This window comes from Dromiciops gliroides, chromosome 4 (genome assembly GCF_019393635.1).
Source record: "Dromiciops gliroides isolate mDroGli1 chromosome 4, mDroGli1.pri, whole genome shotgun sequence".
Classification (NCBI taxonomy): Eukaryota; Metazoa; Chordata; class Mammalia; order Microbiotheria; family Microbiotheriidae; genus Dromiciops; species Dromiciops gliroides.
Genome location: NC_057864.1, coordinates 317,211,594 through 317,218,082, shown reverse-complemented (window position 1 = coordinate 317,218,082; position 6,489 = coordinate 317,211,594).

Here is a 6,489-nt window from a genome sequence, read left to right as displayed (position 1 = left end):
TCTTTTGAAAACCCTTAACTTTGGCTCTACTGATGAAGATTTTTTTCAGATTAAGGTTAAAGAGGAGAGAATTTCAGAGGGTTAGGAGCAGTGGTGACAGTATCAGTGATAGCTGATGTCTTATTCCTTTGAATAAAGATCTGGGGTTAACTGTAGCTATCAGAGACTTTAAAAGTCAAGATGGAGAGCCAAGTTTTAGCTCTGTTGTGTGGATAGCTTACCAGTCTGTACCATTCCTTTACAGTACATTCATGCAGATTTTGAAGTGTTTATGAGAACAAGAAAGAACAAAACTTAAAACACAATATGAATATTAGGTATAATTAGTAGTAATTCTGTTTTAAACCAAAAGAAGGTAGTTTCCCAGGAACTTTGGGAAAATTAATTTGTGAATATGATCTTGCACCTAGATTAGGATCAAGGTGCTGAGGCAAATTTCAAAAGATCATAGTGTAATATACCAAAAGACAAAAGGCATGTTAATGGTCACATGAAACCATTTCATTTTATAGTTGAGGAAACTTAGGATCTATTGTAATAAATAGGAATAGTAATGACTAGGTGGTACAATGGATAGAACACTGGGCCTAGAGTCAGAAAGACCTGAATTCAGATCCAGATTCAGACAATTACTAGCTCTGTGACCATGGGTAAGTCACTTTACCTCTCTGATTTCTCACCTGTAAAGAGGGTTTTATAATAGCATCTATCTCCAGAGATTGTTATGAGGACCAAATGAGGTCATAATTATAAAGTACTTAACACTTCCTGGAACATAGTAGGTATTGTATAAATGTTAAATATTAATGTTAGGGGCAGCTAGGTGTCACAGTGGATAAAAACACAAGCCCTGAATTCAGGAGGACCTGAGTTCAAATCTGGCCTCAGACACTTGACTAGCTAGCTGTGTGACCTTGGGCAAGTCATTTAACCCCTATTTCCTGCCAAAATAATTATTAATGTTAAAAGTAACAGTAGTAATATAGTAATAATAGTAACTAAAATTCATATAGTGCTTTAAAGTTTGAAAACTACTTTACATAAATTAACTCCTTGGATCCTCAAAACAACCCAATGAGTCACTTGCCCAAAGTTACACATGTAGAAATTGGCAGATTTGGGATTTGAATTCAGGTCTCATGATTTAATATTGAGCTCTCTTTCTACCTTAACAATCTATGAGATTTCTTTACTGATTCTACTTCCTCAACTGTTGGATAGGGATTTTGACATATTTTAGTTTCTCCAAGCTCCAGTCTATTATTGAATTGCCTATAATTTTTGAAGATTAATCACTCAGATGATAAGTATTTATTAAGACCCCACTATGTGCCAGGCACTATGCTAAGCACTGGTGACATGCATATGAAAAGGAAAGACATCCTTGACCTCAAGAAGCTTAAAATCTCAAGGTGGGGAATGGTTAGGGGAACAATACCCAATGGAATTCTGAAAACCAAATGTGGGAGAGATGAAGGTCAGATCAGACCTTCCCAAATGAGTGGGACCACTCTCTCTCTTTCACCAATATTTTCCCAAGCACTCTTGAATTTTCCTGGTTTCATGCCAAAGTCCTATAAAACACATCCCCTTTTTGAGAAGCCTTTGGACTATATATGTGTGGTAAATGAAGAAAGATTTGCCTAACTCCAGACTAGAAAAATCAGTCAATAAATAGTCTTTCATCCTCCTGTGGAAGACTGGACTTTACAATATAGAAAATTCATTAGAAAATGCACGTCATAATTTATGCATTGAGAAACATTCCAAGTTTTCATTTAAATTGATGTGTTCAGTATACACTGATAGCGTAAGATTCATGTAGTTTTCTTTGTGTTTTTTTTTAATTAGTGCAGATGACTAATTTTTTGAGAGACTCTGCTAAATTGGATCATTATTTCTTGGTTGGGAAAATGTATGATTATAGAGCTTGATCAAATAGGAAAGAAGAAAGGAACCTATATGACATGTTCCACTGGTTGCCATATTTGCAATGTGCTCTAATGTTTCTTGAAGGACAGAAACCTGCAGCTGGATATAAGAATTGCCTTTGAACTCTCCCTGTCTAAGTTAAAGGAGAATACGTAGAGGAACAGCAGTTAATTTAAGAAGTAGTTACCAATGGGTTCATATGACCAACTAGAATCATAATGGTTTCCTTAAAATGAAGATGCTCCCTGAGCCAGGCTTGTCTGGGTCTACTTAGTGACTAGAGGGTTACTTTGCACTTAACATTTGTAATACCACATAGTGGATTCCAGATTCTATTGGTTTTGAAAGCTTAGGACCATTTCAACACTTTTCAGTATAGTCTCTATGTACTCTGGTGCTATATGAATATTCTCTCAGTATTAAACTTTCAAATGCTCAATTCAAATGTATCTGTGATCTCATTGATTTGTATGTTCCCTCCAACAATGGAAATGGCAATCCTATCAATACCTGCTTGTTCTCTGCCTTTCCTGTCTATGTCCCACCACTGCTCTAAAAATTTATCAAAAAGTGTGTCCATGTAACATGTTGGAGTTCTTACACATTTTCTTCTGATGTTGAAAGGATGCCAGTAAGGCCCATGAATTCTAAACTTCTTACTGGCTAATCATTTGTTTTTGTCCTAGAATTCATTTCACTAATGAACTCATTTCTCCCTGTTTCTTTTCAGAATGAATCATTTGTTAGGTTTTGAATTCCACTCAAATATATCATGTCCTTCTCTATTTCCCTCTAGACAATGTCCATTTTCAATATTTGTAAACTGTTATTCCATGTTTCATAGTCATAAAACCAAAATATTAGTATAAAATTGTTTTTAAAAAAGGATCTCCACCCACCATGAATGTTTTGAGACATGCAAGATGATCTGCAATATTCTAAACCTCAAATCACTCTTTGCTTTGCACAGGTTAAACTCAGTGATTAGAAAATATTCTCCCTTTGCTAACAGAATCCCTCAGAGCACAATTCAAGGTTCAATTCATACAGGAAACTTTCCTGATCAAACCAATCATTTGTATTCTCTTCCTTTTCAATAAATTAAGCAATAAATTATCTTTAATACTCTTTACTTGCTTTTAGACTTGTCAAATTCCCCTCATGGAACATGAATTTCTTGTAATCAGGTATTTTTATCTTTACAGGGTTTTTTGTCTTTGTATTCAATAATGAATATTACAGTGTTTTGGGTGTAGGAAAAGCTTGATAACAGAAATGAACCAAGGGATTCTAGGCCTAATTCATTGTCTTTTTGCCCTATGTATACTAGATACTGAAATTAGTAAGTAAGGTCCATAGGATGACCATTTCCTAATCTGTACAGTAAACAGTCTTCATCTATGTGGGTGGATAAGCAGGACAAAATCTTTCAAGAAATTATGCATGTTACTGTCATGGGGTACAGGGTACCACAGAAGTTCTCTGGGGCACACCAAGGAATCTTCTCCTTGAGAAACTAAACCAGAGGACAGATAATGCCTAGAGAGATAAGCTGAACCAAATAGGACTGAGCTAGCTTTGGATTCCTACCCTTCATTCTGGTCTCCCTTACCCTGGGGAGATAAGTTTGGGTGTGGCTGCGGCCTTTGCGTTCTGAAGAGGGATCTGTAGCCACCCCTCACCCAATTCCTTTAGTCACCACCAGTGGGGGATGGTCCTCCACTCCTTACCCAATTCCCCCAGCTACCACCAGTGGGGGATGGTCCACCTTCACTAAAGGAGCTTTCCACAGGCAGATGGTTCACCCCCATCAGGCCTCTATAAAAGTACTTTCCAGTCTCCTGTTTGAGGAGATTTGGTACCTCTGAGCCATGTGCTTTATGCCAGTCTCCCCATGAAAGTCCAAGGATTTCTTTCATGGTTTACCTCCCCTCACCCTTCCCTTTCCTTGCTCCTAATAAACCATCACCTTATTCTAACTACTTTTTGTGTGCAAGAGGGTGTAATTCTTTAAAGAGAAATTCCTAAGAACCCCAACTCCCACCAACCCGTACCCCATTTCCCCCCATATCATTACCTATGAGACTATGCAGTTTTTCAGAAATTAATATAACTAGCACAATACCATCTATAAACAACAAAACAAGGGAGATTTCAGTCTCCATAGGGATCCATTTTCAACCAGAACTCTGAGATCAGTCTCATCCATCACAATTACAAATTTTGGAAAGTATATACTTCCTTTCTGTATCTCACCTCATATTTATGGTCAAGGAATTGTTGAACAAGGCCATATATCTGTGCTTCTCTCTTTAAATAATCTTAAATGCTTTTGATATTGTGGAATTTAAAAGATTAGAGAGACATAATTTCTGGGTAAATAATAATTTTATTAATAATGCTAGCATTTTAATAAAAGGGGCCAGTGACACTCTCAAATGCCAAAAACACTAATGGTGGCAGGATCAAGGCTTACATGCCCTTGGAAAAGCGGGTGTTCCAAAGAATGGCAATCAACTGATTAATTAAGGAGTAATGAAAGAGAATGACTATTACAATGAGGGCCTGTGTCTATTCTTTTTTTTTTTTTTTAGTGAGGCAATTGGGGTTAAGTGACTTGCCCAGGGTCACACAGCCAGTAAGTGTTAAGTGTCTGAGTCCGGATCTGAACTCAGGTACTCCTGACTCCAGGGCCAGTGCTCTATACACTGCGCCACCTAGCTGCCCCGTGTCTATTCTAATGATCTTTGATTATGTAATTTACTTCTAAATTACCCCAGCCTTGGGCAATATAATCAAAGAATTTATCACCACCCAAACCTGAGTAGAGCACAATGGGCTTCCCCACCTTAGATTAAATTCCCTGTAGGGCTAGATGGGGTCTCACCACAATTGAGGTGAAATTCAATTCAACCCTCAGAGACAGAGTTTTGATACAGTAATTTTAGAAAAAGGGAGAAGCTCAGGATCTCCCCAAATCATTTGTTACTAATGATCATTTCTCTCAATTTATAGGTGGGAGATAATTTTTTAGAAGCCAGATTTAAACGTTTTTTTTTTTTCATTTACCAAATCAAACATTTTATAGTCAACAAATGGTAAACACAGTGAGATCTTGCATTCTCTTACACCCTTCATTCAAGTATTAGATAAATAAAGTTAAATATCCTTTCAGTGTCCTGCTAGTCCCTGATTTCTTTCTTCTACATACTTGTCCAGGGCTGCTTTGCTCATAGTGACACTGTCTCATATTCTATCCTGGTCTCTTTTTGCGAAGTTTACTATATAAAGCTGATAATATATAGAAACCAGATTTACAGTTTGGGCTACTGAATCTGGGACAAAAAAATATCCTGCTTTGTTTTCTTTAAATATAACACAACATGATGTGATACAATATCATGCATGTTATCATATGATATAACATGATATAGCACAATATAACATTCATGAGATAACATAGCACAGCATGAAAGAGAATACAAAATACAATGCAATGCAATATATTTCTTCCAATTCTCCTTAGATGATTCATCACTCCCCAACACTGTGACTTTTCCTAATTAATTTCCCTATGAGCTTACAATATAAAAACAAATTAACCAAAACTTCAAGAGTACAAGATGATAGTAGATAATATTCATTAACAGTAAGGGAAGGTTCTATTCATGATATTCCTAGCTCAAGCCCCAGTTTGTTTCTAAGCTCCTTTATCTTGGGCCAAGGGGTGCAAAGCAAACATATTATTTGGCGAAAGCAATTTATTTATTCTTGAATGCACTGCCAGTGGCATTTGGAAAATATTTATTACTCTGAGGCCATTATTTTACTCTTGTTCATTTCCATTCCCACTCTTTTCATGATTGACCATATGGTTCTCATTGCTGCTGCTGAAGTTAAAGGACCTCAGTGGAAAAGGGATAGGGGAAGATATTTCTCCTTGGTAGAACATGCAGAACTATTTGAAAGGTAAATTTTATCACTCACCATTTCTGCTTTTAAGGAAGTTCATTCCCACTTTAAATTTACAATGTAAAGGATTCTGAAGCTCCTATTTAGTTCTGATACTGATGCTTTCCTCTTTATATTTCTGACTCTTTTTCCCTTGGTCTTTGGAAGATGCTGATTCAGTATGGCAGATCTCATATGAAAAGTGATGAGGAGATGTTGCTGATCTTGAATATATTTATGAAGAAATAGTCTCAAAAGTATTTTCTCATCCTTTTGTTTGCAATAAATTTCAATATAGCCTTTTTGTCTTAATTAATTTTAGGATATATGAGAGGCTTTGGATACCGCTGGCCCCTATTTTCTTGTTATTCATTTTATGTGTCATTGGATGAATACATAATTAATTAATGTAAAAATCTGCAGAAATACAATGATAAACATTCATGCAAAGTAGGCTTAGGAGGAACCTGACTGGGCATCAAGAAGAAATAGGCCGATTGTCCTGAAATAATTATTAATAAGCTGTATACCATTTTCTACTCTCCTTCCTTTTTTTGTCTTTATTCACCCCTTTATATATTTTTTCTGATCATCTCTTCTACTTGT